Raw genomic sequence first — 23,053 nt, 5'->3', positions numbered from 1 at the left:
GACTGGACTTTATGGCGCGTATCGTACACTCGGGACATCTCAGTGACCAACAGATCAAAATTGTAAAGGGCTGGGTTGTCGTTTTCCAGGAGTGGATTGGCCCAGGCAGCAGCAGTGCCTGCTAAATGAGAAAGAGTAAAGGCTGCCTTAGAGGTGGAGTATGGAAAAGCCATGGGTCTACACAAAAAATGCAACTTGCATTGATTCAGGAAGGTTCTGAATCTGCCGGGATCCCCATGATATCTCTCAGGGGCAGCCAAAGGAAAAGGAGAGGGCAGTACTACGGGGATGGGGTTAGGAATGGGTGGAATGGGAGGTTGGACGGGCGGGGGGCCTGGTGGGGTATCCCCAAATTCAGCATCTGAGGGTAGAGGATGTCTAGCACTCTGGATGGTATCCAAGCGTTGGTGAATGGCTGTATTTGCTGTGGCCATGTCCGCACGTAACACGGTTATGGCCTGAACCATAGTGGTCAAGGGGTCATCCGCAGCTCCCTCCATAGCAACACGACAGGATGGCTTCACGGTCTGTTGTGTCTTGACTGTCCTGTAGCCGAAGAGTCCTCTGTCCACAAGTGCCACACAGAGAGAAACAAAGTCACTCTCTGTACAGCCTTTGAGGCCACAGGTGGGAGATGTTCTTCCGGAACTGCGGTACTCGTGGAACCCCGAAGCACTGTAAAGGAAACACTGGTTAAGTGTCAAGCCAAAACAGAATCAACAACCAATCAACAAGTGGAACAGTCTTACCAAAAGGTGTCTGTGGAGTGGCGGTTGTACCTATGGGGAGGTTCCGAGACCCAGCAAGGCTGTTCTTTCAGTATGTAACTATCCCAGCAACGTTGCAAGTGCCAGGCCCACCTGATGCCAGAATCCGCACAAGAAGGGCGTAACGTAGTAGGAGTCCGTGAAGCAGTCCGTGGTCGTAACAATGATCCAAAAGCAAGTACCAAAGCCAAGGGTTATCCGTTGCCAGTCCATGAAACAAATCCGAGGTCAAGATCCAAAAAGGGGTGAGACAAAAGGTATGTAGCGCCGTACAGGAATCCGAAGAAACAGCTGTAAAGCACCGAAGCACCGCAACAGAGCCATTTAAATACTGGCGCTGCTATTTCCTCCCGGTCACATGACCCGCGAGCGCGTCACGTGAGTGTAGTCCAGAAACACGTGAGCGGAAGGCGGCGGTCATGTGACGCGGAAGAAGCCGGTCTAGCAGCCGCCACGGAAGACGCCAATGGGGTAGACGTCTCCGCAGGCAAACAGCATGCTGACCCAAGCTTTGTGGCAATCGGCACCGTGGCAACTGGGGCGAAGAGAGAACCTGTGAGTCCCGGAACCGGGCAAGAGGGCGAGGGGTGTTTGGGGCACGGGGATGAGGAATGGGACCCCCAGAGGGACGAGTGGAATGCGTGACAATATTAAGGCAAGCCAATAATTAAATAAGTACTGGAGTGTAGAACAAACCATTGCTAAACTTAAATTGTCTTTTAGGAATTGGATAAAAGGACATAGAGTACTCCTCTTTCAAGCGATGCTCAGAGCACTGTCCTCCCGTAAAATGGCCAATTTTTGGAGTCTAATTCGAGTGGGGGGGTGGGCAATTTGCAATTTTTGTTGCAGCATCAGTCTATACCAGTACAAAAAAGAAGGTGGGTGAGGCGCGCACTCCCGGTCCTGGTCAATTGAACCTGTTGCAAAGAATATAATAAGTAGCTGGGTCAAGTCAGGTACTCAGTAATAACAGGGTTAAATCCCTCAGCTGCAGTTCTGTGGTCTGTAGTTGTTCTCCTCCTAGCGCTTTCTTATCTCAAATAATCATCAGGGAGGCTGTTGAGCAGGTGTGTCTAATTAGACTCAAAGGATTCTGGTAGCTGTAGTGAAAACGTTTTTTTCTGTTCAGGTGACCAGCAACCGACACCCCTCCAAAGCACAAGTCCTTCCCAAATTTGGGGGAGGGGAGAGAACCATCTTTATGATTCTCCAAAGTGGGGCACAGTCACCCCGTGGCGCTGCCTCTGGAGCCCGGGACTCCCATAGCATTCAGTACAAAAAAGAAGGTGGGTGAGGTGCGCACTCCCGGTCCTGGTCAATTGAACCTGTTGCAAAAAATATAATAAGTAGCTGGGTCAAATCCCAAAATGGACAAATATTCACAGGGTTAGATCCCTTCTGCTGCAAATCAGGTACTCAGTAATAACAGGGTTAGATCCCTTGCTGCAAGTCAGGTACTCAGTAATAACAAGGTTAAATCCCTCAGGTGCAGTTCTGTGGTCTGTAGTTGTTCTCCTCCTAGCGCTTTCTTATCTCAAATAATCATCAGGGAGGCTGTTGAGCAGGTGTGTCTAATTAGACTCAAAGGATTCTGATAGCTGTAGTGAAAACGTTTTTTTCTGTTCAGGTGACCAGCAACCGACACCCCTCCAAAGCACAAGTCCTTCCCAAATTTGGGGGAGGGGAGAGAACCATCTTTATGATTCTCCAAAGTGGGGCACAGTCACCCCCTGGCGCTGCCGGGACTCCCATAGCATTCAGTACAAAAAAGAAGGTTGGTGAGGCGCGCACTCCCGGTCCTGGTCAATTGAACCTGTTGCAAAAAATATAATAAGTAGCTGGGTCAAATCCCAAAATGGGCAAATATTCACAGGGTTAGATCCCTTCTGCTGCAAATCAGGTACTCAGTAATAACAGGGTTAGATCCCTTGCTGCAAGTCAGGTACTCAGTAATAACAGGGTTAAATCCCTCAGCTGCAGTTCTGTGGTCTGTAGTTGTTCTCCTCCTAGCGCTTTCTTATCTCAAATAATCATCAGGGAGGCTGTTGAGCAGGTGTGTCTAATTAGACTCAAAGGATTCTGGTAGCTGCAGTGAAAACGTTTTTTTCTGTTCAGGTGACCAGCAACCGACACCCCTCCAAAGCACAAGTCCTTCCCAAATTTGGGGGAGGGGAGAGAACCATCTTTATGATTCTCCAAAGTGGGGCACAGTCAACCCGTGGCGCTGCCTCTGGAGCCCGGGACTCCCATAGCATTCAGTACAAAAAAGAAGGAGGGTGAGGCGCGCACTCCCGGTCCTGGTCAATTGAACCTGTTGCAAAAAATATAATAAGTAGCTGGGTCAAATCCCAAAATGGACAAATATTCACAGGGTTAGATCCCTTCTGCTGCAAATTAGGTACTCAGTAATAACAGGGTTAGATCCCTTGCTGCAAGTCAGGTACTCAGTAATAACAGGGTTAAATCCCTCAGCTGCAGTTCTGTGGTCTGTAGTTGTTCTCCTCCTAGCGCTTTCTTATCTCAAATAATCATCAGGGAGGCTGTTGAGCAGGTGTGTCTAATTAGACTCAAAGGATTCTGGTAGCTGTAGTGAAAACGTTGTTTTCTGTTCAGGTGACCAGCAACCGACACCCCTCCAAAGCACAAGTCCTTCCCAAATTTGGGGGAGGGGAGAGAACCATCTTTATGACTCTCCAAAGTGGGGCACAGTCACCCCGTGGCGCTGCCTCTGGAGCCCGGGGCTCCCATAGCATTCAGTACAAAAAAGAAGGTGGGTGAGGCGCACACTCCCGGTCCTGGTCAATTGAACCTGTTGCAAAAAATATAATAAGTAGCTGGGTCAAATCCCAAAATGGACAAATATTCACAGGGTTAGATCCCTTCTGCTGCAAATCAGGTACTCAGTAATAACAGGGTTAGATCCCTTGCTGCAAGTCAGGTACTCAGTAATAACAGGGTTAAATCCCTCAGCTGCAGTTCTGTGGTCTGTAGTTGTTCTCCTCCTAGCGCTTTCTTATCTCAAATAATCATCAGGGAGGCTGTTGAGCAGGTGTGTCTAATTAGACTCAAAGGATTCTGGTAGCTGTAGTGAAAACGTTTATGAGGGATTTAACCCTGTTATTACTGAGTACCTGACTTGCAGCAAGGGATCTAACCCTGTTATTACTGAGTACCTGATTTGCAGCAGAAGGGATCTAACCCTGTGAATATTTGTCCATTTTGGGATTTGACCCAGCTACTTATTATATTTTTTGCAACAGGTTCAATTGACCAGGACCGGGAGTGCGCGCCTCACCAACCTTCTTTTTTGTACTGAATGCTATGGGAGTCCCGGGCTCCAGAGGCAGCGCCAGGGGGTGACTGTGCCCCACTTTGGAGAATCATAAAGATGGTTCTCTCCCCTCCCCCAAATTTGGGAAGGACTTGTGCTTTGGAGGGGTGTCGGTTGCTGGTCACCTGAACAGAAAAAAACGTTTTCACTACAGCTATCAGAATCCTTTGAGTCTAATTAGACACACCTGCTCAACAGCCTCCCTGATGATTATTTGAGATAAGAAAGCGCTAGGAGGAGAACAACTACAGACCACAGAACTGCAGCTGAGGGATTTAACCTTGTTATTACTGAGTACCTGACTTGCAGCAAGGGATCTAACCCTGTTATTACTGAGTACCTGATTTGCAGCAGAAGGGATCTAACCCTGTGAATATTTGTCCATTTTGGGATTTGACCCAGCTACTTATTATATTTTTTGCAACAGGTTCAATTGACCAGGACCGGGAGTGCGCGCCTCACCCACCTTCTTTTTTGTTCAGTCTATACCAGAACAGGTGTGGGAGGAGTACTTCACACAGTGGTATGCCCTAGATGGTGCCAAAAAGGGAGTCCGACCATAAAATCTGATGTTTCTTGGGGCACAGATGTTTGGGATCTGTTAGAAATTGATTTAGCAGGCATTTTGTTGGCCATAAAGAAGGCTAAGGAACAAGTTACTTACCTGTAACTGTTGTTCTCCAGCATGGGTCTGGCATGGATTCACATGCTCATGAATATTCCCCGTCGTCAGGCTGGGAATCCTCAATAAAGAAAAAATCAGTATCAGTTTCGTTTCTGATCTGTCTTTCTTAGTAGTAACCAATCACTGGTCTCTGGGTCATACTGCCCCCAGCCAATGACTGCCATCTCCCTAAGCCCCGCCCCTGGCAGCCATCCTCAGATTTGGTAGCATGTAAAGTGGCAGTATGACCAAGTGAAGAGCCGCAGAGGGGTAGGAGGGAGGGTTCGCATGTGAATCCATGCCAGACCCATGTTGGAGAACAACAGTTACAGGTAAGTAACTTCCTTCTCCAGCATGGGGTCTGGCATGGATTCACATGTTCATGAATATAAGAATACTTAGCAGTACACACATGCACAACCACGGGAGGTGGCAAGGCTGAACATTAAGCATTACATAAAACTCAACATTAAGCGTCTCTTACCTCCTCACCAGGCTCACCTTAAGCGAACAGGTTGTGCAGCACTGCCTGGCCGACTCTGGACTCCTCCCTGGAACCCTGGTCGATGCAGTAGAATCTTGTGAAGGTGTGCGTCGACCTCCACGTAGCAACCCTGCAGATGTCCAGCAGGGGAACACCAGACAAGAACGCCGTGTTAGCAGCGATCACTCTGGTCGAATGGGCTCTAGGACGGCCGGGCAACGGTCGGTTTGCCAACCGATGACAGTGCATGATGCAGCCGGAGAGCCATATGGAAATGGAAGCCTTCGAGAGAGCCTTCCCTTGGTTCACATGTCCAAAGTTCACAAACAGCTGTGATGTCTTCCGAAAGCTCTTTGTTTGGTCCACGTAGAACTTTAGTGCTCTAGCTACATCCAGCGAGTGCAAAGTCCTCTTGGCCGGCGACGAAGGCGACGGGAAAAAGACTGGTAACACCAAGGGCTCGTTGAGCCGGAAGTCCGACGGCACCTTGGGCATGAAGGAGGGGTGCATCCTCAGCACCACCCTCGTCTCGTGGAAAGTCAAGTATGGAGGCTTGCAGGAAAGGGCCTGAATCTCTCCAACGCGTCCTGCAGAGGTGATGGCCACAAGGAACGCTGTCTTCCACGACAGAAACTTCAACGGAGCCGAATGCAAAGGCTCAAATGGCGGGCCCATGAGCCTCGTCAGCACCACGTTGAGTTCCCACGCCGGAGCTGGAGCCTTCACTGGCGGGAACGATCGGAACAGTCCTGTCAAACTCCTTCACCAGGCGATGAGACCACAAGAACGACCGTCCTGCAGTTCTGGTGTATCGGGAAATCGCTGCCAGATGTATCTTGATGGAAGCGTGAGCTAGTCCAGCTTTGGCCAGCGACAGTAAGTACGGTAGCACTTGAGGGGCTGTAATCCATAGAGGGTTAATCTTCTGCGCACGGCACCAGACAGAGAACCTCTTCCACTTGTGTCCGTAGCACTTGAGAGTTGACGACGCCCTGGCCTTTGCAAGAACCTCTCTGCAGTCATCCGGGATATCGTACCCTCCAAACGCTAGTGCTGCAGGAGCCAGGCCTGCAAGCTCAGTGACTCCGGGTCATGATGAAGAATGGTGACTCCTTCTCTGGAGAGAAGATCTGCGTCCGTCAACAGTTTGACTGGTGGGGACGCTGACAAGTCCAGAAAGTCCGGGAACCATATCTGTCTCGGCCACCTCGGTGCGACGAGGATCATCCTGCACCAGGACCTCGTGAGTTGGTTGATGAGCCTGAGCAGCAACGGCAACGGCGGGAACGCATACAGGAACAGGCCGTCCCAGGGGAACGAGAAAGCATCGCCCATGCTCATCGGCTGGGGGAACCTGCTGGTGAACCTCTTGCACTTGGAGTTCGTCGCTGTCGCGAACAGGTCGATTTGGGGTTTGCCCCATCGCCGGAAGAGTTGATCCACTTGATCCTGGTGTAGTTCCCACTCGTGGAAAGAGCGCAGCTCCCTGCTGAGCAAGTCGGCGATGGTGTTTTTTATCCCTGCTAGATGAAAAGGCACCAGAAACATCCCCTGGGCAACGGTCCAGTCCCACAGATCCTGGGCTTCCTTGGATAGGGCTGGGGATCTGGTTCCTCCCTGCTTCCAGATGTAGAACATTGTGGTGGTGCTGTCGGTGAAGATCCTCACCACCTTGCCCTTGAGGGACGGGAGGAATGACTTGAGGGTCAAGAACACTGCTCGGAGCTCGGGTATGTTGATGTGGAGCGGCCTCTGCTCCGGGAGCCACAGGCCTCTCGCGTGAAGATCTCCAGTGTGCGCTCCCCACACCTCCAGGGAGGCATCCGTCTTCACCGTCACTTGGTATGCTGGGGTCTGAAAGTCCGTGCCTGCTGCGAGATGCGCGCGGGTGCCCCACCATCGAATTGCCTGGCGGAATACTTTGTTGAGCGAGATCTTGTCCTCAAAGCTGTCCGTCGCTTGTGTCCAAGGGGCGTCGAGGAACTCCTGCAGAGGACGCATCCAAAGCCTGCACAGGTGCACCAGGTAGATGCAAGAGGACATCATCTCGAGAAGGGACTTGATGGACCTCACTTTGGCCACGTCTGTGGCCAGCAGACGCTGTACCTTGCCCAGGATAGCCTGTGTTCTTTCCTCCGCCGGCGAGGCCAAGTGCGCTACTGTATCGAGCTTGGCTCCCAGAAACAGCGCGACCTGCGACGAAACCAGGTGGGATTTGGGCAAGTTGATGGAGAATCGTGAGCAGCCGGATGGTCTTTTCCGTGTGTTCGACGGCGAGTTCCCTTGTCCCTGCTCGGATGAGCCAGTCGTCCAGGTAGGGGTAGACATGGATTCCCTGCACCATGGGCGCCGACTTCAATCCGAATGGGAGGGCCTTGAACTGGTAGTGCCGTCCTTGGACTATGAACCTGAGAAACATTCGGTGTCCTTTTAAGATGGGGATGTGAAAGTACGCATCCTCCAGTTCCAGCGACGCTAGTAAATCGCCTTCCTCCAGTTGTCCCAGCACGTGCTGGAGGGTGACCATCCGGAACTTCTGTGCCTTGATGTATTTGTGTAGCTGACGCAAGTCCAGGATGGGACGCCAACCTCCTGTCTTCTTTCTGACGAGGAAGTATCTTGAGTATACTCCGGAGCCCCAGAGCCTCTTTGGGACAAGCTCGATGGCTCCTTTCTTGAGCATCGCCCTCACCTCTAACAGCAGTTGAGGGATGTGGTTTTCCTTCCTGGCCACTGGAGGAATTTGGGGGCACTTCTTTAGGAATTCCAGAGTGTGCCCGTGGGCCAGAGCATCCAGCACCCAACGGTCGGTGGAGATGGACTCCCACATGCTGACGAACTTCGCCAGCCCGCCTCCCACTGGGGTGCTTCAGTGGGGGCCCGATGCCATGGCCGGTTCAGTCTTGTTTGGAAGCAGCCTTGCCTCCTTGGCCTCCATGGCGACGACGGCGAGATCCACCGGACTTGCCTCGTCTCCGGTAGGCTTCTTGCGACGAGGAACGGGCCTCTTGACGGTAGGTCAAGGAGCCGCCGCCGAATCCTTTGGAGGCACCTTGCTTCCCTCTGGAGTTCCGAAAGGGCGGCCGCCACTGCTGCAGAACTCCCAAGGCCCAAGCCGTCTCCGTGTCGGTCTTGAGGGCCTGCAGTGACTCATCCACAGTCTTTCCAAACAGATTGTTCCCGTCGAAGGGCATGTCCAAAACCTTGGCTTGCACGTCCTGGCGGAAATCTGTCGCCTTGAGCCACCCCCGCCGTCAAAGGCAAACGCCGTTGCCCAACTGGCGGAAACAGGTGTCGGCAATGTCCGTGGCCACAGGTATGGCTTGGTCCGACGCCACTTCACCCTCCTGTAGGATCGCCAGGGCCTCTGCCCTCTTGTCGTCTGGTAGGAAGTCCAACGGGGGGGCCATTTTGTACCACAATTCCCTGTCGTAGCGGGCCACAATCGGGAAGGCGTTAGCCGCCTTAATCGTTGTCGCCGCCGACGAGATGACTCATCGTCCCACGGCGTCCAGCTTCTTTCCCTCGCCGTCCGGTGGGGAAGTTGAGGGTGAAGCCGATGCCCCTGCCCGCTTTCTTCTTGGCCGCCGCTGAGACGACCGAATCCGGGGTCGGCTGCGCCCTAAGGCACAACGGGCCGGCATGGGATCCGGTACTTCTTCTCGTACTGGTCCCTCTTGGCAGGTGTCGTGGACGGGTTCTTGAGGAGGGCAAGACCCTCATCCCAGATGTCATCCAGCAACGGCACCGCGAGGACCGTCTTCCTTTTGGCCTTGCGCCGTTGGTAGAGGAAGCCTTCCTTCTTCTTCTTCTCCTCAGGGCAGAGTTGAAAGAGCTCGGATGCCCTGGCAATCATGGCGTGAAAGGAGCCAATCACGTCGGGCGTGGACGCCAAAGGAATCGGAGACGGGAGCCCAGTCCCGTCGTCACCGCCGTTGTCATCCATCCCCGTCATGGCCGTGTCCGTTCCCGTGTCGTCCCTCGGGATCGGGGAAGGCGACAAAGGCTGAGAAGGCCGTGAGGGCTGAAGGGGCACTGGATGAATTCTCCTCCTCTTGTTCGGTGGGCTTCCCGATGGACCCGGTACAGCTGGGTCATCCGTCGGGGGTAGGGGCAGTCTCGTCCTTATCTCCGTGCATAAGGCTTGGATTTCCGTCAAAATGGCCGCCGAGTTGTCCTGAGGCTCGGGTTGCGACGGGCGTGCCGGGAGCGACAGTTGTTCCTCCACGTGAACCTCGTCGTTGTTGCCGCCCTCGTTCTCGTCGTCCCCCTCCTCGGGATTCCTCCCGTGGGGCTGGGCCTCCTCCAAATTCTCGGTCAGTTCCTCCTCGGAGGTTCTGTCTGTGTCCATAACAGCCACCGCCTCCCCCTCTTTTTTCACCGGGGTCTTCACGGGGGTCTTCTCGATGGGCTTAAAAGAGGATTCCCTCCGCGGAGGCAGGGAAACTCAGGGCCCCGAGGTCGCCTCCACTGGGATAGCCTCCACAGGCTTCGCCAGAGCCGCAGCGACTCCCTCGATAGAGGCCTTAGCCAGTGAATCAAGGCCTTAACCTTAGGGGGAGGGTCACCGCCTCGCTCCCCCTCGGCCGGTTCCTCCAAGATCAACTGGGCCTCTCCAGAAGCTTAGCCGGGTTCTCGGATTTTCTCTTCCCCGAGCCAGAGCGTTGGCTTGCGGCTGATGGCGTCGGTGAAGGTGCGCCCTGCCTGGCAGCCGAGGAGCCCGACCGTTTGGCGCTCCCGTTGCCCGCGGACTCGCGGTGCTTTGCCTTCTGTTGGGCCCCCATCGCTGGGGTGCCCTCACAGGACTTAGAAGACCGCTCTGACTTCTTCTTCTTCTTCTTCTTCTCACCTGCTGGGCTCTTGCCTTCCAGCCAATTGGAGAGACGGATCCGGCGATCCCTCATCGTCCGATCCGACATGTTAAAGCAAAACGCACAGTCCTTCTCCACGTGTGTTTTGTCCTTGTGGAGGAAGTAAAGGCATTTCGAATGCTCGTCCTCCTTGAACACATTTTGTAGGTTGCATCCAGGGCAGATCCTGAACAGTTTGCTGGGAGTCAAGCTTCCCTTCTCCTGGGCCATGTTCTTCTCGTCCACGAGGTAGGCCTCAGAAACTTCTGGGATCCTCCAAAAAGCGTAACTCGACGAAAACCCTTGAGGGGCGTAGATAAATCCGAAACGGGTACCCGTTGATCGGAAGTAGAAACAGTGGAGCTTGAGGCTCTATTAAACTGAAAAATTAGATAAATCTCTTTGAAAAAAGCGCAAAACGCAGTAAAAGCTCGAGAGCTATAGCACGAGGACTCTCAACACTTGAGCGTGCGGTAAAAATCTGAGGATGGCTGCCAGGGGCGGGGCTTAGGGAGAGGGCAGTCATTGGCTGGGGGCAGTATGACCCAGAGACCAGTGATTGGTTACTACTAAGAAAGACAGATCAGAAACGAAACTGATACTGATTTTTTCTTTACCGAGGATTCCCAGCCTGACGACGGGGAATATTCATGAGCATGTGAATCCATGCCAGACCCCATGCTGGAGAAGTCCTCAAATGCTTCTGGTCCTAATGGTACAACCAATTTAACCCTGAAATCCGACCTTTATTATGGGCTGCTGTCTTACTACAGCTGTACGGCAATGTGGTAGGGTGGAATGTGTGTCCTGCTACATGGAGGGAAGCCATCATTGTTGTAATGTACAAAAAGGGTGAAAGGGCAAATCCGGGGAACTATCGCCCCATTTCCCTCTTGGACTACTCGTATAAAATCTTCTCGGGATTCCTAGTGCACGCTTTGGAGAGGTGGGTTACATCAGCAAACAAGTTGGACTGTAAACAGTCCAATTTTCATAAGGGTACAAACACAGACCTTAACAGTCCGATTCTTCAGCTGCTGAAAAATCAGGCTTTTCAGACCGAACAGACAACTAAGCTATCTTTCCTTGAAATAACCAAAGCTTTCGATTGTATAGATCGTAATAAGTTATGGGGAACACTTAGGTTGTGGGGTTGCCCAGAGACCCTTATTTTAATGTTGGAATTTCTAAACAAAGACCTGAGGATCAGGGTCTGGCTTGATAAGCAAGGGGGTTATTCAGGGTGGATTTCGGTTCAACGTGGTCTACGACAAGGGTGTGTTCTTGTTACTTTGCTTTTCAATTTGTATATTCTGGGCATCAGGGCTGCACTGGTAGGTTCATGGGTTAATCCCCCCCGAGATTGGGTCATATCACAATACAAAATCTTTTTTATGCAGACAACCTCGTGTTAATTGATTACACAGCAGATGGACTTCAGAGGTCTCTTTAGCGAGCCCATAACTTTTTTAGGGAATTGGGCCTGGAGATTAGTGTTCCAAAATCAAAAATTGTGATCTTCAATCGTAAAAAAAATGTCTCTGGGAGAGCAAACTTTATATATCGCATTGAGGGCAAGAGGCTACAGGTGGTAACCAAGGTTAAATACTTGGGAGTCACCATTAGCTCCAAGCTGCTGGTGCCAAATGAAGTAAGAATGAACATAAGAGCGGCAGCTCAACTCTGTGTATTAGATAGAAATTACGGTCGCTTTTCTTTGACCCATGCCCTAAAATTATACAATCAGGTGTCTGTCCCAAAATTGACATACAGAGCAGACATTAAGGACGCCAAATTAGACTGGGGCAAGGAAGAGGCATTTTTGTGGAAATGCTTTTTGAAACTTCCAGGTGGCAGCCCATTTCCTGAGATAAAGCACATTTTGGGCATCACTTCATTAAGTTTGAAGGTAGATTGGAAAAGAATCTTGCTCTTGCGCTCTGTAATGTTCCCTCCTGTTTTCATTTTTTTTTTATCAACTTCATGTTCTGCTTATCAAGGGGAACTGTGTGGTTTTCGAAAATTGGCTGAAATCTGTTTGGTTGACGCTGGCTGATAAATGTATTCCCATTGAAGAGTTGGATCGTAATCCAGGCAAAGTGAAGAAGGTGCTTTTTGAGGCCGACTGGATTATAAACAGGGACAAGCTTGCATTATATAAAGCATTTGATAATTTTTCAATGGACATCAAACCATTCAATGTTTTACAGAAATGTTTGATTAAGCATGCTTCACCATTCCTCAGAGTATTTTGGCTATGCATTAAATTGATTCTTGTTTTAACAAATGATGTCATAGGGAGCCATTCTGTGTTACTACAACCTGATCGTTTATGTCGTTGCTTCAAGTTGGGAGTTGAAACCTTGAAACATTTATTTGTTGACTGTTCAATCTTAACAGCTCTTCGGGAAGAGACTTTTAAAGGATATTTTAGTACTCGTCCATTCTTAACCTGGGATGATTTGTGGTGGAATTTGCTGAATAATCCAAATGATAGATTTTTAATAAAAGCATCCAATGTTTTTAAGTTGCTTTTAGCTCTATATGAAATTTCTTTGTTTTAGTTATGTTTCATTTTTTATGAATTGTTGCTTGTATGTGTGTAAAGACTGATTTTAAACTAAGTCACATTGGACTCCAGGCCAGAAAATCCTTGTGATGGAGCCTACCAATCCTCGAGCTCGGGCAGATAACTGGACTGGACCCTTCAGGATATTCTCCAAGATGGGTGAAGTCAACTATGTGGTTAATATGAGAGTCCCTGGGGTAGCCCCTCAGGTATTCCATGTTAACAGGCTCAAGCCTTTCCACAGAAGAGAGGAAGTCTCATGCCTTCCGAGTATGAGAGTGAGCCCCTTCCCGATTTGCTACATAGCAACCCTCAGGATGGATGGTTCAGTAGAGGGAGTACATTTTTATTTGATTGCATTTATAAAGCGCACTGGCAGCCCAGGGGCATCGAGGCGCTGTTTACAAGAGAGTGACTTAGTTACAGGTTACATCATTGCTACTGGTTACAGGAGGCGTAGCACACTGCAACAGGTTCCATGTTAGGCATAGTAAGTACAAGACAGAGTTAGGTCAAAAAGGAAGCAGTGAAACATTAAGACAGTGCAACACATTTGGAGCACTATGAGTCAGTAATGGGAGATTTCAGATGAACGGACATGTTTTGATTTCTTGCGGATCCCTCTTAGGTTGGGTGGAAGGGAGTTTCACTGGGTAGCAGCGATGAAGAGGAAGCTGGAGCCTCCCGCATGTGCTTTGTTGACCTTAGGTATTGAAAGAAGGTTAGTTTAGGGGGTTTGATTGGTCTTTCTGTGAGTGGTCTGGTGAATCTCTGAGATAGGTATTTAGGGGTTGCATGGTGGATGCATTTGTGGCAGAGGGACAGTGTTTTGAATATGACTCATTCTTTGAGGGGTAGCCAATGGGCTTGTTTCCTGGCATCTGAGATGTGTTCCTTTCTTGGGATACCAATGGCAGCCGGAGTGCATTATTTTGGACAATTTGTAGTTTTTCAATGTTCTTTGTGGAGGTCCCGATCAGGAGGATGTTGCAATAGTCGAGTCAGGCCCAATTATAGCTCTGGCTATAGTCAAGCAGTTTTGTTTAGTAAAGGAAAGGTCTAGCTGAGGTAAGGAGTTTGTACTGATAGGCTGCTGACGAGGCAATGGCATTTACCCGTCTTGTCATAGAGAGGTTGGAGTCTAGATAGACTCCCAGAGTTTTTATGGCCTGGGAAACTGGGATTGGTATGTTGTCTATGGTAAAGGCATTGTATTGATGATCACGTTTAAAAAAAATAAAGTTTCTGGTGATCCGATTAGCAGTAGTTCTGTCTTGTCTCCATTTAGACAAAGCTCGTTCTGAGCCATCCACCTTTGGATAGTGGAGTAGACAGTGTTTAGGTTTTTGGAGTCAGTTTTGTAAACACCTGAGAGTGTTAGGAGGACCTGTGTATCATCGGCATAGTTTGTATACGTGATGCCTAGGGAGTCGAGGATGCTGAACAGTGGCCTAGTAAAGTTGTTGTACATGGTCGGCGAGATGCATGAGCCCTGGGGGACACCACATTGGGTGGTGCAAGGGTGTGTGCTGGCTAAATCTGAAAAGACTCTCATAGCTCTGCCTTGGAGAAATGAGGTGATCCATGCTGTTGCATTGGGCGAGAAGTGTGCGGCAGTTGAGAGGTGTTGCCACATGGTTTTTTGGTCAACAAGATCAAAGGCCGCCGAGAGGTCAAGGAGTAGTAGTAGGGTTGGCTTACATCTCTCTCCCGATCTGAAACCAGAGCAGCAGTGGGCGTGCAGGGCTTTGCTCCGGCAGTATGCCCCTCTGTTCTCACGGTCACTAGGCCTCCCCCTGTGGTGTAGGCACGGAATTGACACTGGTGACTGTACCTGTCAAAAGCAGATGCTATCGGATGTCAGATACTGTTAAGAACCACATCCAGGCCGAGGTTGCCAAGATGTTGGATCTGGGTGTAATTGAACCCTCAAACAGTCCAAGGTCCAGCCCTGTGGTCCTTGTACCCAAGGCAAGTTCCTAGGCAGGTACCAAAGATTGGTGGTTCTGTGTTGACTAGAGAGGGTCAATGCCGTCACCAAGACTGATGTGCACCCATTGCCCAGAGCTGATGAGCTTGTGGACACCATAGGGGTTGCCAAATCTGTAATTACCTTTGACCTCACCTCAGGCTTTTGGCAAATAGCTCTGAAGGACGAGGCCAAGGAGTTAACTGCATTCTCGCCACCCGAGGGGCTCTACCAGTTTCGAGTCCTGCCTTTTGGGTTGAAGAATGCACCTACCCCTTCCAAAGGTTGGTCAATCATGCGCTCAGTGGGCTGGAGGCCTTTTGTGTGGCCTATCTAGATGACATTGCTGTCTACAGTTCCACCTGCGATGAGAATTTGACTCAATTGGATAATATGTTGCAGGCTTTGAAAAGGGCTAACCTCACTATCAAGGCCCCCAAGTGCCGGATAGCTCAGGGGAAAGTCACTTACCTTGGTCATGAGGTAGGAGGGGGTTGAATCCAACCTCGCCTCAGTAGAGTACAGGATGTATATGACTGGGAGACTCCCAATACTCAAACCCAGGTGAGAGCTTTTTTTGGGCTTCACTGGATATTACTGGAACTTCATGGCAGACTATGGCACCATAGCTGCCCCTATGACAGCTCTGACATCGCCCTAGCAACCTAGGGAGGTTAATTGGACTGAAGGCTGTCAGAGGACCATTGTTGGCTTGAAGGAAAGTCTGTGTAGGGCAACTGTGTTGTGTGCTCCTGATTACAGCAAACCCTTTATTGTTCAAACTGATGCCTGTGACACCGGAATTGGAGCTGTCTTGTCCCAGTTAGACGACAAAGGGAGGGAACATCCTATAATCTTCATCAGTAGGCAACTCAAAGGTAGATAAATTAGGTGGGCTACTGTTGAAAAGGAATATTTCAGTATAGTTTGGAGCCTTAGGCGTTTTAGGCCTTACCTTATTGGGCCTAACTCCAAGGTCCAAACTGACCATAAGCCCTTAAATTGGTTTATGCAGATGAAGGTGAAAACCCTAAACTTCTCAGGTGGTCCATTAGCCTGAAAAGGCTAGACTTCACTATTGAGCATAGACCAGGGAAGAGTCATGATAATGCAGATGACCTTTCCAGAAGGTATGTTGACTGTCTGGATGAGTGTGTCAATCTCGTGGGAGATTAGACCACCCTAACCTCAGTCTAGGTGGGCCACTGTGATGCTGGAAATGCATTGGAGGGACAGAGCTTCCATGTCCTTGTCCCGTACTCCCTTATCATGTGTTGTGTGTTATTTTCTGCACAGGAGTCCAGTTGGGACCCCTGGAAGTGCAGCTCTTCCTCTTTTTGGTCATGGTGAACAGAGACCCTGGGGATACCCTTATGAGACCCATGGGTGGGGGTACAACCTTGTACCGCTAGTGTATGTTTCTGGGCACCTGTGTGTTGCCCACAGAGCAGGGTATGGGCTGGTGGCAGCTCCATGCTGAATTTGACAGGTGCTCTGACTATCCTCCATTTTGGGATACCCAAGCCCTGCCATAGGAATCAGTGGATTCCTGATAGAAGGACAGATGGCCTCTTGGGTAAGCCCCGACTCTGTACTTTTCCCCTGACGGGATATTGGGTGGAAGAACCATATATGGTATTGTGGGGGATGTCCAGGCCAAACTGGCTGGAGCCGTCCCAGTGACTGTATTTTGTGGGTATACCTGTGTGAAGAACAAGTTACTTCTTACCTGATAACGTTCTTTCGATGGGATGTTCCGACGACGTATTCCACATCTCTGACAGTAATGTCCACAGCTGTGCTGTTTGGAAAAAATGTCGGCGTCCTGCGTCGATGACGTCGATACGCTGTCCCTCGAGGGCCTCTGTCGAGCCGACGTCACCGGATGTTATAAGTAGGACGCATGACGCCCATAGCCTCAGTTGTAGTTTTTTCCCCAGAACCTGTGGCACCAATCTTCTGCCAGTATGACTACAGAAAGCCTTGCGGAAACGTAAGCTGCAATCGCACAAGAAATTCTGTAGAGGGGCAGGCTGGGAGGGTTCGATGTGGAATACGTCGTCGGAACATCTAATCGAAAGAACGTTACCAGGTAAGAAGTAACTTGTTCTTCGAGGGGATTGGTTCCTCCGATGTATTCCACATCTCTGACAGACTCCCAAAGCAGTACCAATGCCTGGAGGTGGGAAAAGAATTTAGAATTTTAGAATGCCCAATCAAATTGCTGAATAGAGGACCGCCTTACCAAAGGCCAAATCCTGCCCATGGATGGAATCCAGGGAATAGTGTCTCACGAAGGTATGGACAGAGGCCCATGTGGCAGCTTCACAGATATTACAGAAGGGAACACCCCTCTGCAGAGCAGTGGAGGCAGGCACACCCCTAGTAGAATGAGCCCGTAAGCCTACCGGAGGGTCCTTACCCGCCAAACGGTAACATTCAGAGATCATCAAAATGATCCATCTGGACAAGGTCTGCTTAGAAACAGCTTGACCTAAACGCCTCCCAGCGTACCCAACAAAGAGCTGATCGTTCACTTTGACCCAGGCAGCCGTGAGAGATAGAAACTCAAAGCTCTCCTAGGATCCAACCTATGGAGCCTCTCCTCTTCCTTACCAGGATGCGGAGGAGGATAAAAAGCCGGAAAAATTACCTTCTGGCTCAAATGAAATTCCGATACAACCTTCGGAAGAAAAGAAGGACGACCCCCAAGGACAACCCTGTCCTTATGGAACACTGTGAAAGGTGGCTTGGCGGAAAGTGCCTGCAACTCTGCAAGCGGAGGTAACCGCAACAAAAAATACAGTCTTAAAGGACAACAGTCTCAATGGACAAGACTGTAAGGGCTCAAACAGAGCTCCCATAAGGAACTTTAAAACCAAATTCAAATCACATCCCGGCACCTGGAAAGGTGACGGCGGAAACACATTAGTTAACCCTTTTAGAAACTGAGAAATCAAAGGAATCTTAAAATAAGAACATTCCTCAGACGAGTGCTTAAATATGGACAGCGCCGCCAGGTAACCCTTAATGGTATCCACTTTCAGGCCCTTGTGGGCTAATGAAAGCAAAAAAGATAGAACCACAGGAATTGAACAAAGAAAAGGATCCACATTCTGTGCCCTGCACCAGTCGCAGAATTTTCTCCAACGGCAACGGTACAGGGATTTAGTTGCAGGCCTTCTGGCCGAAAGCAACACCTCCAACACGTCTTCGGGGAGGTCCCAATCCTTATACCCCAACCTTTCAGATACCAAGCATGAAGCCTGAGGGACTTGACCTCGGGATGGAGAACCCGATCCTCCTCATGTGAGAGCAGATCGTCTCGGTAGGGAAGGCAGCGTGGAGGGCAGATGGACATGTCTAGAAGGTCCGGGTACCACGCTCTCCTGGCCCATGCCGGAGCAATGAGGATCATTCGGAAACCAAACCTCCGTAACCTCTGCAACCCTTGTGGAATGACGGGGACTGGAGGAAACGCGTACAGCAGTGGGAAGGACCACTCCACTACGAACCTGTCCCCTAAGGCTCCTCTTGGAGGAAATTCCCGTGAGCAGAATCTTTCGCACTTCCAGCTGACACTGCTGGCGAAGAGATCCACTTGAAGGGTCCCCCAAAGGGCGAAGATCTCCAACAGAACTTCCTGAGGCAGCTCCCACTTGTGAGAGAACGTGCTCTGCCTGCTCAGAGCGTCCGCCGCCGTGTTTTCGTCTCCGGCCAGATGAACTGCCGAGATCGAAATTTCCTGCTGGATGGCCCAGAACCAGAGCTGCATCGCCTCTCTGCGCAGTGGGAGTGACCCTGCCCCCCCACCTTTTGTTGACGTAGTGCATTGTCACTGTATTGTTATCCGTCATAGTCAGGAAATGTTCCCCTGCACGGACGGCAGAAAAGCCTTAAGGGCTAGCCTGAGAGCCCGCAGCTCTAACAGATTGATGTGGAGTCTGGACTCCGACGGAGACCAACGACCGCTGACTGTCAACTCGTTGGCATGAGCTCCCCATCCCATCAGGGATGCGTCCGTCACGATCATCACCTCCGGCCAGGGCAGCCAAAATGGTGCACCCCTCATCAGATTGCCTTCGGCAGCCCACCACAGAAGATCCTGTGCGACCGAGGGCAGCACCTGAACGGGATCCGACATCCTGACTGGACACTGCGGCCATTGCATCTTGAGAGCTCATCCGCAGCCTGGCCTCTGGCACCAGTAGAATGCAGGATGCCATGAGGCCGAGCAACCTCAAGAACTCAAATGCTGGGAGACTCTGGGCACGTTGAAACTTGTCCACCATCTGCAGAATGTGATGAGCCCTCACCTGGGGAAGCGAACACTGCCCCAGGGATGTGTCGAGCACTGCTCCGATGTACTGGAGCTGCTGGGTAGGTGTCAAATGAGACTTCTTTAAGTTGAGGGAGAAGCCCAGCTTGTGAAGGGAGTGGCAGGTGACGGACAGATGATCCAGGACTAGCTCGGGAGAGCGTGCCCTGATCAACCAATCGTCCAGGTAGGGGTAGACGTGAATCCCCCTTTCCTGAGATACGCTGCCACCACCACCATCAGCTTGGTGAAGACCCTCGGGGCGGAGGGCAATCCGAACGGCAGGACCCGATACTGAAAATGCGAGTCACCAACCGCGAACCTCAGGTACTTCCTGTGCTTGGGATGAATCGGCACATGAAAGTAAGCATCTTGAGGTCGAGAGACACCAACCAATCCTGAAGTTGAAGGGCCTGGAGGACTTGAGAAAAAGTAACCATCTTGAACTTGTCCTTCCTGAGGAGCTTGTTCAACCCACGCAAGTCCATGATGGGTCTCAATCCCCTGTCTTTTTTTGGGATAAAAAAATATGGGGAATACCATCCCTTGTTCCTCTCCGCTACAGGCACCAGTTCTATGACGCCTTTCTCCAGCAGGGATAGGATTTCCTGCGCAAGGAGCGCATCCGGACGCTTCAAAGAGAGCTTCCCTGGTGGATTGTCGTGAGGCCTCTGCCGAAAAGGAAGACAGTAGCTGCGGGTTATGATCTCCAGAACCCACACATCTGAAGTAATGGCACACCATTCTACAAGATGCTGCGCCAGCCTTCCCCAACTGGTGAACCATGGGCCATGGCCTCATGACTGAGCAGAAGAGGCTGCAGCAGTGCCTGAGGGCAAAGAGGCAACTGCCCGAGCGGCTTTGGCACCTCGAGTACCTTGTTTACTACCTCTGGTACTGCTACGTTGGCCCCTTTGACTGACTGGCAGCTCCTCTCGACCTACGAAAGGAAGAGTAGTATCTAAAGGAACCTCCCCTCCATTGCTGTCCCCTAGGACGAAAAGGCAGAGGTTGACATACTGCACAGCTGAAGGACTTGGCTGCAGCTTTGGAGGTTTGCAACCTCTCAAGGCTCTTGTCAGCCTTGCTGCCAAAAAGATGGACACCATCAAAGGGCATGTTGAGAAGCCGGGACTGTACATCAGGAGCGAACCCTGACTTCCGCAACCACGCAAACCTGCACATTAGGGTGCTCGCCGCCATGGACCAGCTGACACAGTCTGCCACGTCCAAACCCGACTGAACGGATTCACACATGGCATCCTTGCCATCCCGTTCCTCCCCTTCGGGAATATGTTCAGCTGCCAAAGATACAGAATTCCACAGAGTGTGAGTGAATCTTGCCAAGGCACAAACTGAGTTGGCTGCCTGTAAAGCCATACTCCCAGATGAAGCGCTTGTCGTCCCTATCCAGAGGGATGGTAGGGTACGCAGCCTGCTTCGCTGGGGCCGGGGCCATAGCCGCCTGCAGCACCAAACTCTCCAGAGTAGGGGGTGCGTCAAGTAGCAGGGGTCGCCACTGGCTGGACGGTATTTTTTCGGTAACGACTTACTCACTGCCAGGAGACTCTCCGGAGCAGTCTAAGCCGCCATCACCCTTCTCTGTAAAGCCATATGAAATGGCAGCACCGGGTCAGTGGGTGGACCTTGGTCCAATATATCTGTCAGGTCATCCTGCAGAAAATCCACAGGTGGGGCAGACCACCCCAAATACTCAGTCACCCTTGACATGAGACTCAGCATGTGTACCAGGCTCGGGCCTGCCAAACTCAACCCCCGGAGAGGTTTCCAGACCACTGGTGCCATGTAAGGACTGACGCAGTTCTACCAACTGGCTGTGACCAGACAACAGGTAATCAGGAACCTGAGGAGGTACCAACCCCTCCTCATCTGACCCTTCATCCACCTCTAAAATGTAATCCAAAGGCTAGAATAAATCCCTGGATGAGGGTACAGAAAAAGGCTCAAAAACAGGCCTTACTGATTTACTGAGGGCCTTCCATGGAGTTTCCACCCTCCAGGGCACCTCCGGTAAATCCTCCTCAAAAGGCGTTGAGGGCACCGATAGAATAGGTGTGGCGTCGACCGAGGCGCCGACGACTTTGACAATGGCTTCGGGGCCGGAGCCCCGAGCGTGTCTTTCGATGGCCTCGGCGCCGATGACTTCCTTGGAGCCAGAACCTCGAGAGAGTCCCTCGGGGGACACGGAGTCGATACCTTCTTAGAAGGCCTCACAGTCTCCAACGGTCTGGAGGGCGTCGAAAACCTGGACCTGGCACGTTTGCTATGGCGATCCACCTTGTCCGATCGGGACCTCGACGGCTCTCGATGATCACGCCGACCGCCCAAGCCCGAAGGCGTGCAAGCGGTGGCCCTAGCTAGTTCCATACTGGCTTCTCACGGATGGAACGGTGCCCTGCAACTCGAAAATCGGCATCATATCCTTGTGGAAGGCATCCCATTCCGCCGGTGATGAATGCTTGGTGGGACAAGCAACCCACCGTTTTACGGAGTTCTCCGACAAGGACGGAGAAGGCAACCGGTGACGGCGCTTCTGCAAGTGCCTAGAAGAGGCAGAGGAATGGCGGGACCCACTCCGGGACCGAGACCCCCTGGACTTATGCCAAGGCAGAGAGTCGCACCGCGAATCGTCAGTCGAAAGTCCAGCGGATTTCGACTTACTGGGTTTTTCTTTGGAAACCCTACCTACGGACAACTTATTCTACTCCTGCAAGGCCTTCGACATCAAAGACTGGTATTCGTCGCAGTCATCGGCGGCGTGGCTCTCGCCGAGGCACCAAAGGCAGATATCATGCGGGTCCGTAAGTGGTCCGTAGCGGGTCAAGTGGCACAGCGAGTAGAGCGCTCGCTTTGACATCGGTGCAGAGCCTGCGAATGCAGGCTCGAATCCCGGCAGCGCCAAACTCAGCGTTTCATCCTTCCGAGGTCGATAAATGAGCACCACACACCGTGGGTAATAATAAGCAGCGCTCAGATACCTGAGGGTTCGTAGCCTATATAAATGCCAAATTATTATTATTATTATCTTGGAATCGCAGTCCCGACACTTCTTGAAGTCTCACCTCTTTGACGTCTCTAAGAAGTCACACTACCAGCTGCACCTCCTCAGAGGTATTCTTCTTTTCCCCTCCTTCCCCCAGAAGCTCACTGTCTCCAGAGCTCTGGTTCTCTCTATGCTGGACTACAGCAACAGCCTCTTTCTAAACCGGCCTGCCTCTACTCTCCGCCCTCTGCAACCCATCCAAAACAGGACTGCAAGACTTATCCTTGACCTCAAGCCCAGGGATTGTATCTCTCTCCAGGACTGAAATCTCTCCACTGGCTCCCAGTGGCGGCGAGGATGAAGTTCAAGCCCCCTGCATTGTCCACAAGGCCTTCTGGGGCCTGGGACCTCAATACCTTCAACTCCCTCTTCCTAAATAGCTGCCCTCTCAAGCCCTTCGCTCATCCACCTCCAACTCCCTCAGGGTCAGTCGCTTCTCCAAGCAGTGAGTTGGTGGCTGATCTCTTTCTTCTGCTGGGGCCTCCCTCTGGAATAGCCTCTCTGAAACTTGAGGAGAACCATCTCCGGTTCCGGAAGCACCTCAAGACCCTCCTCTTTGCTTCTGCTTTCTCTCATCATCTCCCCTGCTGATCTCCTAGCTGAATCTGCACTGGTTACCCTCTGATCTCGGTCCCAGGTCCCCTCCCCGCCAGTTGCACACCTGCACTGCCCAGAGGCAACCCTTGCACTTGGGGACTGTTTCTGTATCCCTACAGCCCCTACTCGCACTTGACCCCTGATGTCAGCTCTTACCCTTGCACTTGCCACCAGCTGGCCACACTTTTAAATTATTATCTTTATTTATTTTACTGTTATCCTATGTACTGCACTTTTCCCCTTCCCCTCCGACCTGCACTTGTGTGATCTCAATGTCACCTGGCCTAGTAGGATCCCTGTCTGTCTCCCACTGTTTCCCTTCCCTTGCCTCGTCGCGCCTTGAAACACGTGTATAGGCACGTTATAAATGCAACATAATCATATATCATACATTGGGGTAGTTGAACATTTTGGTTAGGTAGCCAGACTTATTAAAC

Source organism: Ambystoma mexicanum, chromosome 2q (assembly GCF_040938575.1).
Source record: "Ambystoma mexicanum isolate Mex_15411 chromosome 2q, UKY_AmexF1_1, whole genome shotgun sequence".
NCBI classification, from domain to species: Eukaryota; Metazoa; Chordata; class Amphibia; order Caudata; family Ambystomatidae; genus Ambystoma; species Ambystoma mexicanum.
This window is presented reverse-complemented; position numbering follows the sequence as displayed.